At 39.0% G+C, this 13,821-nt stretch overlaps 1 protein-coding gene across 5 annotated transcripts in view; it reads right to left on the bottom strand.

The window, feature by feature from the left end:
* The window catches only part of TBL1X (transducin beta like 1 X-linked), a 453,077-nt gene that overhangs the window by 330,184 nt on the left and 109,072 nt on the right, over positions 1–13,821 (bottom strand). The window contains exon 2 of one of the 5 annotated variants that reach the window (XM_077294737.1): positions 4,146–4,240. The exons of 3 other annotated variants lie outside the window; for them this stretch is intronic. The gene's annotated coding sequence lies outside the window, so the exon portion shown is untranslated. The remainder of the gene's footprint in view (positions 1–4,145; positions 4,241–13,821) is intronic. One more of the 5 variants, XM_077294738.1, reaches the window with a different exon arrangement.

Here is a 13,821-nt window from a genome sequence, read left to right as displayed (position 1 = left end):
TCTGGTTCAACTTAGATGTAATTTGCTGCTTCATGACTATATGTTTATGGTTTTGTTGTAAAAAAAAAAAGTGGCCAAATCACAGGCAAGTCACATGCAAGTTGCAGTCATATGTGACTTGTATTGAAGTCTACGGCAAATGATTCGTGTGCGACTGTCAACCAGTGACAGAAAACTCAACTTATTTGGAAACAATTGCGACTCTACAGTGGATATGGAAAGCATTCATACCCCGTTAAATTTTTCACTCTTTATTTCATTGCAGCCATTTGATAAATTCAAAAACGTTCATTTTTTCTCATTAACGTACACTCTCCCCCCCATCTTGACTGAAAAAACAGAAATGTAGTAATTTTTGCAGATGTATTAAAAAAGAAAAACTGAAATATCACATGGTCATAAGTATTTAGACCCTTTGCTTAGCATTGAGTAAAAGTACTCTTTTGAGCTAGTACAGCCATGAGTCTTTTTTCACACCTAGGTTTGGGGATCCTCTGCCATTGTTCCTTGCAGATCCTCTCCAGTTCTGTCAGGTTGGATGCTGAACGCAAGTGGACAGCCATTTTCAGGTCTCTCCAGAGATGCTCAATTGGGTTTAGGTCAGGGCTCTGGCTGGGCCAGTCAAGAATAGTCACAGAATTGTTCTGAAGCCTCTCCCTTGTTATTTTAGATGTGTGCTTAGGGTCATTATCTTGTTGGAAGGTGAACCTTCAGCCAAGTCTGAGGTCCAGAGTACTCTGGAAGAGGTTTTCATCTAGCATGATGCTGCCACCACCATTTTCACTGTTGAGATTGTATTGGGCAGGTGATGAGCAATGACTGGTTTTCTCCCCACATACCACTTAGAATTATCACCAAAAAGGTCTATCTCTGTCTCATCAGACCAGAGAATCTTATTTCTCATAGTCTGGGAGTCCTTCATGTGTTTTTTAGCAAACTCTATGCGGTCTTTCATATGTATTGCACTGAGGAGAGACTTCCGTTGGGCCACTCTGCCATAAAGGCCCGACTGGTGGAGGGCTGCAGTGATAGTTGACTTTGTGGAACTTTCTCCCATCTCCCTACTGCATCTCTGGAGCTCAGCCACATTGATCTTGGGATTCTTCTTTACCTCTCTCACCAAGGCTCTTCTCCCATGATTGCTCAGTTTGGCTGGACGGCCAGGTCTAGGAAGGCTTCTAATGATCCCAAACATCTTCCATTTAAGGATTATGGAGGCCACTGTGCTCTTAGGAACCTTGAGTACTGCAGAAAATCTGTTGTAACCTTGGCCAGATCTGTGCCTTGCCACAATTCTGTCTCTGAGCTCCTTGACCAATTCCTTTGACCTCATGATTGTCATTTAGTTTGACATGCACTGTGAGCTGTGAGGTCTTATATAGACAGGTGTGTGCCTTTCCAAATCAAGTCCTATCAATTTAATTAAACACAGCTGGACTCCAATGAAGGAGTAGAACCATCCAAGGAGGATCACAAGGAAATGGACAGCATGTGACTTAAATATGAGTGTCTGAGCAAATGGTCTGAATACTTATGACCATGTGATATTTCAGTTTTTCTTTTTTAATAAATTTGCAAAAATTTCTACATTTCTGCTTTTTTTCAATCAAGATGGTGTGCAGAGTGTACATTAATGAGAAAAAAATGAACTTTTTTGAATTTACCAAATGGCTGCAATGAAACAAAGAGTGGAAAATTTAAAGGGGTCTGAATACTTTCTGTACCCACTGTTTTCTTTCTTTTATAAAAATCATTTAATTTTAAAATAAATAACATTTCCATTAGGAAAATAAAGTATTATAATAAAAATGAAAACTGCCATTACTGAGTTTTAATATAATAAAATAAAGTTATTATTATTATTATTATTATTATTATTATTACTATTAATTAGTATTATTACTATTATTATTATATCCCCAGTAAAATTGATCATTCTATAAATGCATTGCATTATTCCATACCCATAATCAGATACTACATTAGTTTTCTGTATATTCCTACAAGTAAGATTTATATTAACCATTAAAAATATTATTGATGACAACATTGAAATACTATTGAGAGTAGCAAGAGTTAGGCCAGGTTCACACAAACATATTTCACGCTCCATATGAGGACACATATCCCCTTTTCTTTGGGCATATATTTTGGGTTATTTTCTTTGGTGTCACATAATATTTTTTTTTTATTTAAAAAAATACTGGCTCTCAGGACACAAATAATTGTCTCCATACACCTCTGAATAACCATGAGTAAAGTCCTGATAACAAAACACACATAAAGGTCAAATTATTGATGGAAAAATAAAAAAAAGTTATGGCTCTGGGAAGGAGGGGAGTGAAAAACGAAAACGCAAAACCGAAAAAAGCTCCAGGGGTTAAGGGGTTCATGAGAAAAAAATGAAAATGAACTTTTATGAATTTACCAAATGGCTGCAATGAAACAAAGAGTGAAAAATTTAAAGGGGTCTGAATACTTTGCGTACCCACTGTATGTCGTAGTTGCAGGAGGTTGCAGGTTGCAGCATAACGCAATAGAAAATAATTAGATACAATGTCGAAATTCGACTCTCTGTCACCATGTAGTGCTAGCTTTATAAATAAGGTAGTTTTGCCTCATGTTTTAAACTTTAGTTATATTAATTATATTAGGTATAAAAAGTGGAATGTTTAATGAAAGTCAAAAACACCAATAGAGATATGTTCCTAATAAAACCTGATTTAAATACTATGTTGTATTCTAACATCATATTCTCTTTACAGGACCAACATTTCTATTTTTAAAGCTTTGTAGCTATTTGAAGCCATGGAATAAATGGCGCTATAATAATAAATAATAATAATAGTAATGTTATCTGCAGTAGATATCATATGTTATTAGTACAGATGGTGAAAATCGATGAGTCATCGCTAAGCGAACCTCCTCCTACCTGCCAGCAGATCTTTTTTGGATAAGCTGGTTCACTGAGTTCACTGAGCTCCCATCAGGCAGCCACAGGTTACTGACGTGGCCATTGGACTGGGTTCTGTAAGTTGATTCATACAATCTCTTATTTTTGGGAATAAATGTGGTAACTTTTCATACATACCGTACTTGCTGGTAACTGCAGTGACACATCGATGTGGTTATCTCTAAGGCTAGGTTCACATTGCGTTAGTGGGTGATCGCTAATGGACAGCGTTGCACAGCGAAAATGTCGCAATTAACGCCGTGCAACGGGTCCTTTAGCGCACCCATTGACAGCAATGTTGTTTCTGTCTGAAGCGCATCGCTAGCATGTGCCTTTTTCGGTTCGCGCTAGCGATGTGCCGTTCTTTTGTGGCGCACCTCGGATGCTGCTTGCAGAGTCCGCGGTGCGCCCGAGGTCCATTCCCCGCTCTCGCAGATAGGTTATCTGCGAAAGCAGGGACGTTAACGCGACCCCTAAACGCGACCCCTACAAATACATTGTGTTAGCGCAATCCGCTAGCGCTAAACGGATTGCCCTAACGCAATGTGAACCTAGCCTAAGTGATGTACAGGTATGGCATTTTGTAAAAATGATTAATTGGCCCTTGAAAAAATACTTTGTAAGAATATTTTAAAAAAATTGTAATCATTACTTAGTGTAAACAGTGTATATTTTAATAGATAGATAGATACATAATGAAATTATATACTGTATATATTATGTAAGATTACAATTAAAAAGTATATACGGTATGTATACAGTGTAACACCGATTGCCCTTTATAAAATAGAAATCATTTCTTTTTACTATTATTACTTTTATTTCCTGTTGAGATGCATGTTTATAAGAAGGATTAAACAATGAGCTGTCTCTGGATTTCACAAAGATTTAAAAACTACTATAATTATTCAAACATCTAATTAAATAAAAATATCTCTCTCCAGAGGAAAGGGGCAATAAATATAATTAAGAACATAATAGTGTACAATTATTGAAGATACAAATTAGTATGGTTCTGGGATGGGATTTAGAAAGCATAACACATGGGTATAAAGTATTATAGCTTTGAATATATTAGATATCTTTAAAATAAATTGTTAAGGTTTATAATATCAACATAAAATCGGAATATATTGTAATATCTATATTACATTGGATTTAATTACATAAAAAATGATTATAGCCATATTACATCATTCTGGTGTTTACCATGTCCATGTAAAGATCTCGGTCAAATCATCAGGATTTCTAATTCTTTAAACGGATTTGAACTGTGACATTTGCTACCTGGAAACAGACAACAAAGTGTCAAACTGTCATTAACACATCTTCTGATACTGTACGTTGTTTTTCCTTCTACCAATGTCTGGTCTCACTACGCATGAATGAAGGTACAAACACATTAATAAATCCCTTCCTCGGAATACAAGCCCATGCCATTTGTTTGGAATTACTTCCCTCACCACCTTTTATTGGAGGAATAAACCCCATATAGAAAGATCAATAATCCTCTGTGTGTTATTATCTTTGAATTTGGAACTTTGGGATTGGCTTCTTTTTCAACCGATAGCTGCTTAATTGGATTCACTGCAAATTGCGCCAAAAGGAACTTTGTTAATACCTGAAGTAGCACATGGGCATAGAAAAATATAGAGGACATTCACATAAGTACTGTGAGGGTTGTTCGCTTTCTTTCAAAACCAGCGCCACCTCTGACCATGGGTTGTGTGGCTCAAGACCACTCACTTCGAAGGCTGTGAATTGCAATACCAGTCACAACCCATAGTCGGAGCTGGTGCTATTTCTGAAACAAAGCAGCCATACTTTTCTAACTCTGGGCATTGTGTATTCTATGTAGTAAGAAGAAAAATATAAAAATAAAAAAATACAGCAACAACAGATGAGAAATATTGACAATTATAAACCATAGTTGATAATACGATATTTTTTCCATATTTTGTGATAATAAGAAGTCTTTCAAGAAATAATAAGAATTGCAGAACAATTTTTCATAGTGTGCTATGCCATGCTTGGTGGAGGTATACATTAAGTGGATTTCACAACATATGCCTCTCTCTGACTTATGTCACTGCAAAAAAAACCAAGTACCGTATACCACTTTTTTTAACCATACAGCATGCATTTGCAGTGGAGCAGTCTATAGTGCTATTCCACATAGTAAAATAGATATTGTGGCTCGGAAGAGTCCAGAAGGGCCCTCTTTCGGGCTCCTGCAGGTGAGGGGAAATTGACAATTTTCATGTGTGAGAGTAGCTCTGTATATTGCAAGTACTAAGTAAAAAGGCTTTCCACAACATTAATTAAAAAGACAGGGGAACCCAAAAGGAGGGTCACATTGTTCTTCATTTATACAAGTGATGCAGAAGAAAAACAAATGCAGGACCCCTGTCTATGGCTTATCTTATGTTTACATGCCCATCAGTTATTTCATTTTTTTATCTGTTTTGGAATGACAAAAATTAAAACAAAGTGTTCCAATACAGCATCCATTCATTTGAATAGCGGTGGAAATGTCCTAAAATGTTTTCTGAATTCAATTTTTGTAACATTGAATCCTACCCGAAACGGATCCTACCAGATGGTCTTGAGTTATGTCATCCATTAATGAATCTCAATTGGAGTCTAAATACAAAAAAGCAGACTTCTCAGTAACAGAGGAACTGTCTAGCTAAAACTAGAACTAGTCTTGTCTTTGCAAGATCTACAGGTGCATATACATAGTTTGGGGGTGAAATCCAGTTGACAGATTCCCTTTAACAACTTCAGGATGCCCCATGGACTTTAAATGTCCAGGTGGTCCTCATTCTACTCTGCAGTCACATTCTAAAACATCACCGCCATGTAGAGCAGCTGCAGGACATTGTGCAGATGCAGGGGAAAGTAGCCAGCTGTCATACTGAGCCAGACTTGCTACAGAGAAGGCAGGCATGATTTATTATCATTTCTACCCTCTCCTTCCTTCTCTGTATACATACACAGCACTGAAGAATTGTTTACTGTGCTTCCTCCTCCGGCACCAGAGCAAACCCAGGTAGCTCTGCTGTGAAAAGAAGAGGCTGATTTTCCCCTGTAACTGGGGCTCATATGCCACCCAGTTACAGGGGAAACCAACAATAAAACAAATATATTAATATGTTCTATAGACAGCTGATGCCACAGAATCCACAAATCACAATTGGCGATATCACAGCACTGATTTTTCCCTGCACTTCATAATGACCTTTGCACACTCTCTGTAGTGGTTAATTGTTGCTAAGGTCCATCTAGGTTTCCTGAAACAGCAGTCCTGCTGGCCAGTGTGAAAATTGCAAGACTTTTTAATTTTTTTTTAATAAAAATTGTGATTTGTAAGAAAAAACTTTGCCAAGATTAAAAAAAATTAGATGCAAAATGTATGTTAAAAATATGTAATTTTTCCATTGCCACCTCATCACTGCTGATCTGAGCCGACCAAATAGCGTATGCTGTCATTGTGCATATCTCACAGTGTACAGCGCAGGGACTGTCCGGGTCCCTGGAACAAGTGCCACTGATGACACTTCTTTTCAGGGAGGAGGCAGGGTCTGCGGCAGTGACAGTAGCCTCTGCCCCCTGACGACACTTGGTTTGATTATCCCAGAATGCATTGTAATTATCAAACGATGCATCATCAGAAAGGAAATTGGGAAAAAAAATAGAAAAGCCGTTAAGTAGTGTAGTTAAGGAACAGTAGGGAATTTTTAATGTAAGTACAGTTGTGTGAAAAAGTGTTTGCCCTTTTCCTGATTTCCGATTGTTTTGCATGTTTGTCACACTTAAATGTTTCAGATAACCAAAAAAATGTAAATATTAGACAAATAAGTAAACACAAAATAATGTTTTTAAATGAAGGTCTTTATTATTAAGGGGAAACGAAATCCAAACCTACAGGGCCCAGTGAGAAAATGTGATTGCCTCCCCTACCTTAAAAAATAAATTAGTTATGGTTTGTTACATCTTTGGGAAGCTGAGTTCAAGTTCCCTAGCCACATCCAGGCCTGATTACTGCCACTCCTGTTTTCAATCAGGTAATTACTTAAATAGGATCTGCTGACAAAGTGAAGTATACCAAAAGAACCTCAAAAGCTAGACATCATACAGCGATCAAAACAAATTCTGGAACAAATGAGAAACAAAGTAAAGAAAATGTTATAAACCAATTTGTAAAGCTTTGGGACTCCAGCGAACCACAGTAAGAGCCATTATCCACAAATGGCGAGAACATGGATCAGTGGTGAACCTTACCAGGAGTGGCCGGCCAACCTAAATTACCCCAAGAGCGCAGTGACGACTCATCCAAAAGGTAGCCAAAGACCCCAGAACAACATCCAAAGAACTGCAGGCCTCACTTGCCTCAGTTAAAGTCAGTATTCATGACTCCATCATAAGAAAGAGACTTGGCAAAAATGGCCTGCATAGCAGAGTTCCAAGACAAAAACCACTTCTGAGCAATAAGAACATAATGGCTCGTCTTGGTTTTGTCAGAAAACATCTTGATGGTCCCCAAGACTTTTGGGAGAATATTCTGTGGACTGAGTGACGAGACAAAAATTGATCTTTTTGGAAGGTGCATTACATCTGGTATAGAAGTAACACACCATTTCAGAAAAGGAACATCATGCCAACAGTAAAATATGGTGGTGGTAGTGTGATGGTCAGGGGCTGTTTTGCTGCTTCGTTACCTGGAAGGCTTACTGTGGTAAATGGAACAATGAATTCTGCTGTCAACAAAAAAATCCTGATGAATGTCTGGCCATCTGTTCGTGACCTCAAGCTCAAGCGTACTTGGGTTATGCAGCAGGACAATGATCCAAAACACACCAGCAAGTCCACCTCTGAATGGCTTAAGAAAAAGAAAATTAAGACTTTGGCCTAGTCAAAGTCCTGACCTTAATCTGATTGAGATGCTGTGGTAGGACATTAAAAAGGCTGATCATGCTTGGAAACCCTCCAATGTGGCTGAACCCAGTCTGGGCCCACTTCTGTACTTCTGCGTACTGAGCCCCATACAGCATTAAGGGCAGCAATACCCTGATAGCAGCCCTGCCAGTAGCTCCTGTGAATCTTTAAGGTATTGAAATCAATATTCTCATAAAATGACGATTTCTCTCAGATTGTAGTTGGGATTCATTAGATACTTGATGAAGATCCAAATTTCGATGATGAACACTGAAAATAATAAAGCAATCATTTTGCATATTTGTATACCCTTTGAGGCACTGGAGTATTGATAGCAAATTATTTTGTATCAATTTTTTTTTGTAGGATTTGAAGTCCCGAGAGACTTTGGTGGCTGAATAAATGCATAAGTTTATAACACATGTCTTATTCTGTCCAAAATTTCTAACAAATTAACAGTTGAGGTTGTGTATTACGAATTCTTCCATAATTACAAATACAATATTTTAAAGAGAATCTGTCATCAAATTTTTGCTAGCCCATCTGAGAACAGCATGATGTAGGTGCGGATGCCCTGATTCCAGAAATGTGTCACCTATTGAGCTGCTTGCTGAAGTTTTCATAAAATCACTATTTTATCTGCTGCAGATCTACAAGTTCTCTGAATGCTGAGCTTTGTATAACCCCACCCACACTGCTGTTTAACTGTTTTCTGTGTGCACTGTGCATAGGCAGAAAGCTGCCAATAAGTGGTGGAGGCAGGGTTATATAGAGCTCATGAATATGGAGGATTACATGGGGGTAGGTTTACTCTTTCTCTAGTGACAATCTCCGCTGTAAATACAATGATTTTATAAAAAATGCAGCAATCAGCTTAGTAAGTGACCTATTGATGGAATTAGACTTCTCAACCCCTAAATTATCCTGTTCTCAGATTAGGAGGCGAAAACCTGGTAACAGGTTCCTTTTAAATGCCCAGCTGCAGCAGAAGATTTTTATAAAGCGTAGGTGCTATATGTAAATCCATTAGTAATTTACACAGCTGGGGGGTCTACAGTTAAATTATTGGGGCAGGAAATGGTTAAACTAGTAAGGAGTAAAGGAGCGACCTGGGAGGTAACGGTGACTAATCGTAAAGGGAGTATAGAAAGTCACTTTGGGACCTGTCAGCGGTGCAGAAAGCTATGTACCATACTTCACTGGTAAGCAGGTGACATGAGAAACACTGATGAACAGATTTCATTTCCATGTCTATATAATTGGTGAGTCCTGCGATGAGCATGTGATGATTATACAAGTGTGATTTACACATGTAATACAAATAATACAAATCATTTCTAATTTTATCTTTTATGGTGACAAATATTACATCTTATCTAACTTGATAATGACTACTATGTCTTTTTCTGTTGCAGTAAAAAAAAAAATCGCCAGGGAGTCAGCTGAACTGAACCGTTCATAGATTCTCTAAAACTATTGCAATGAACTAAACTTGAGCAATCCATCAAGTTAAGTGTCCTGTCACCTCAGCCTCAATAACCACTACGTTCTTAAGAGCTGTATGCTCTCCCAAGAAAATGCAAGCCATTTGTTTATCACTTTTTTTAGATAGCTGTAAGTGTTCATCATTTGTTGTTCCATTTTCTATAAAAAAAATTGTCGTTTTCGGTTAAAGAAGTCAGATAAATTACTATTTTAAAAATTAGATTAGAGAGCAAACATCAATAAATATATTTTTTAACTAATATCAGACAATAATATTGATTATTAATGAGTCACAATAAGATTTACCCTCAGCCGAGTCCCAAGACTCAGAGTTTGTTTTTTTTCCCATTTGTGCATACTGCCTATACAGCGGCAGACAAAGCGACGACTATGGGGCCTGTAAGCCAGGGAGGCCCGGCACTGCTTGACACCTGCCCCTCCAACATCCTTTATCACGATATCAGCAGCATCCTCCGCATCCTCAGGACATGGATACCATTGAACAGAATGGTGGATTAGGGAGCCGAAGGCAGTGGCTGTGAGTTTGAGATTCGGTGAACGGCAGACACGGTCATGTCACTATTGTGTACCTGCAATGCGGAGCCTCAGGATTGCACAAACTACAGCAGCACCCTGGAGGAATGGGGAATGTGACTAGTGTTTAGTTAGCTATTTTACTAAAGTCAGTAGCTGTGGTGACCCCCATAGCCTCCTATTGAGTGGATTTTGTTGGGGACATTATAGTGGGGGTTTACTGTGAGAGAAATCATGTTGAGTGGAGGCTGTGGGGACTTCTTAATTAGTGGGGGTGTGTGAGGGACAGCATACTGAGTGGGGTCCTGTGGGGCAATCATATTGAGTTGAGGGGTGGGCTATTGGGGACATCATACTGAGTGGGGTTGGGCCTGCATTCTGAGTGGGGGTTTCCTGTGGGGATTTCAAACAGTGGGGGACATTGTGTTGAGTAGTGGGGTATGGGGACATCTTACCAAGTGGAAGGATGTGTAGGCATCATACTGATTGGGTGCATGTGGGCCATCATACAGAGTGGTGGGCTAGTATTTGGAGCCAGACCGAGTAAGGGGCTGTAGGACCATCACACTCAAGAGTAATCATATTCTGTAGAGTACTGTGGGGACTATGATACTATGTACGATGGTGTGCTGTGGGGTATCATACTGAGCGGGGTGATCATACTGAGTGAGTGGCTGTTGGAGCATCATACTGAGGGGCTATGAGAATATCATACTGAGTGGACTATGCGGGGGTTATGGGGACAATAATACTTTGTGTTGGTATCATACTGAGTGATGGCTGTGGGGCATCATGCTGAGTGGGGCCATCATGCTGAAAGGTATAGGGATATGATACTCATGTTGACAAAGCAGGTCTATCTCTTCCACTCCTTTTCCCTTTATAATCTGGGCTCTGATACAAATCCTTGTCAGAGCTAGCTTTATTGCTGCATGACTAACTGAGGGAGAGGATTTCGTATGAGAAGGAGAGTTGATGGAGTTATTAGTGTCTGTTGCTTGGTTTGTATGTGTGGTAATTCCTTATCCTTCTCTGTTTTGGTTTATTCCCTACCTTCACACCCTAGTGCATTTCTCACTTATATGTGAGTGAACATTTTGTATGCCTGGAGTTTTCTGTTAACTCTTGCTTGTGTTGCCCTGTTTGTCAGGTTGGTGTACTATGATGTACAGTAGCGCCCCCTCTTCCCTTGGAGGGAAAGAGAACAGACGGAGGGCTAACTCAAGAGATAAGGCAAGAGCAGAGGTCTCATAATCTTCGCCATCTGAAGTATCCAGGGGAGCAGGTCAAGCTAGGGCACTCCCTAGTGTTAGGGACAGGGAAGGAGCTCCTGGTCCCTGGTTACCCGACAGCTGTGTTGTGCCAATGACAGAGTTCTTGAAAGAGAAAAAAGCTAGCTCAGCGCAGTGTGATTTGCTTTGCCTGAGTTGGAGCATGAGCAGTACAAAAATCTCTGCAAGTGACTGATTTTGAGCACCTATACAGGGTATCAGTGTCAGTTGCAGACTTATATCACTACACTACTAATGCAGTGTAAATAACATTAACTGAGTGTGCCTGGGCTGAGTAAGGTAGCGAGGAAATTGCTGTCAATCAACATGATGTTGACAGTGACTACCCGTCAACAGCGCGGAGAGTTTCTCTGTCAATGTGATATGACAGAAAATGGGGAAATTGCAACCAGGAGTGGTTTTGTGACTATACTGAGCTAAGAAAGATGAGCACATGGCAGAATAAGCACGTAGTAGGTAGCCTTGCAGCATGGGAGTCCTGGATTCAAATCCCACCAAGGACAACATCTGCAAGGAGGTTGTATGTTCTCTCCGTGATTTCGTTTCTTCTGGGTTCACCGGTTTCCCCCCACACTCCAAAGACATACTGATAGGGAATCTAGTGTGTGAACCCCAATGGGGACAGTGATGATAATGTCTGTAACACACTTTGGAATTAATGGCGCTATGTAAGTGAGTTAAATAAAATAAAATAATTAAACTACCTACCGATAAGTGCTTAGACCTATGGAAGAAAAAAAAGTCTGGCTAATCCTTTCAATCCCATAGGTCAGCAAAACAAGATCACAAAAATGTATGATTTTTTTTAGTCTGAACAAACAGGTATATATGACATTTCCACAACATTTCTGAAAGTATGCCCTTTTACATACAGTTTGCATATTATCAGCAGTCCATCCCGTTTATATGGGGTGATGTGCTGCTGTTGACAAATGGTACGATAATTTTTTAAGCTACATAAAAGATGTGATCAACTGGCAAACTAATGCTCGCGCTTTCATTGACTGACATGAAAGCATTTACACAAGCATTCCCAGAAACTTTAGTTCAGTCAAATATATTGGATTACAGGAGCCTGAATACAACTCAGTTTCTGAAATACAAAGCTAATAAGTACTTTGACACTGAGTCACTTCACATGGGCAAGCCGTGAGATGGGAAAGTGAAGGAGTCTGAGGTCAAAAGCCAGGAGAGTACGTCATAGACAAAGGGGCAAAGTCTGGGGTCAGGAAACCAAGGGCAGAGTGTGTCAAGGCAAAAGGGGCAGTACAAAAGGCAAATCCAAGGCCCGGCAAAAAGGTCAGAATAAAAGAGCAAAGAGCACTGAGCTCAGAACAAACAAACCACTGAGCTGAAAGCTACTACTGGCAATAGTCCTAGCATAGACAGCCAGTTAAATGGTCAAACAATTACTCTTAAAGGTCGACACCTGGAGGACTTCCATCAGGCCTGGCCTAAATGGGCAGCAGGGAAATCCCATACACAAATCTGACAACTTAAAACACCTCTTCAGTGAAACTATAGGATGGCCAAGCTGTCATTTGCGATACTGACAACCCAGCACGCAACCTATAGGAGGGCTGAGCTATCACTCACTGCATTCCTAGGATACAGTGAGTGGTGGGATTGTGACAAGTACCTTGGTTAGCACATGTGGAACTATGACATCAATTACTCTGCTACAGATAAGCCTTAGTGGATTGCATATATACATTACTACTGATAGAAGTATTTCTCATTCATGAAAAAAAAACATCCCCCCCGTGATCAGGACGAAATTATAGGAGATAGTCTACTATGAAGGTAAGCGCTACATATACTCTATTGAGATACCATGTTTAAATACAATCATAGAATCCCTTTAAGCTTTGTATCTTCTATATATTCTTCTTAATATAAATGTTGATAAATCGTTATTTCATGAAGAACAGCACTGTGACAAAAGTTTCATTTAACTTTAAAGTCTAATTAATAGTAACATCTCTTCTATTAGAGAGGCCTCCTGGGGATATGGATGTAAAACTGCTGTAAAGTCAAGGTACATAAACAAAACCCATTAAAATGTTCGTAGTCAATTACAACTAATTGCAATAAAAAGAACTGTGAACTAGAAAATGGACTTCGTTATTCGAAAGAAAAAATGCTCCCACTGTGATGGGTGAACTCTTTTATGAAGTTAATGATTAAAATAAAACTTAATGACTGCCTGTGTTAGAAGAATTGTGCTGAGCTAGACACTTTGAGGAAAAGTATTAGTGTCCTAACCAAAATCATAAAATAAGCAGCAAACTTAATCTTAAAATAACATTTATACCCAAGAATATTGTTAAGAAAACCTAAAACGAGGTTGAAAGTTGGATAAATATCAAGCTTGGTTTAAATCAATCAAGTCTTTTAGCTGTCCCCTTCCATCATGCTTTCCTGATTTCTTTTTCCAAGGAGTTTATTGGGTTTTGTAATTAACATCAGGGAAGGGGAGAATGAAGGGAAAATAAGAGGGATAACCAGGGTATGTGGGAAGGGAAACAAATCGGGAAAGGGAACAGTAAAGGACTTATTCCAGAAGATATGTCAAATAAAAAAACAAAAACAAACATACATATATATAAAAGCAAAACA

The sequence above is a fragment of the Ranitomeya variabilis genome, chromosome 3 (genome assembly GCF_051348905.1).
Source record: "Ranitomeya variabilis isolate aRanVar5 chromosome 3, aRanVar5.hap1, whole genome shotgun sequence".
Classification (NCBI taxonomy): Eukaryota; Metazoa; Chordata; class Amphibia; order Anura; family Dendrobatidae; genus Ranitomeya; species Ranitomeya variabilis.
This window is presented reverse-complemented; position numbering and strand designations above follow the sequence as displayed.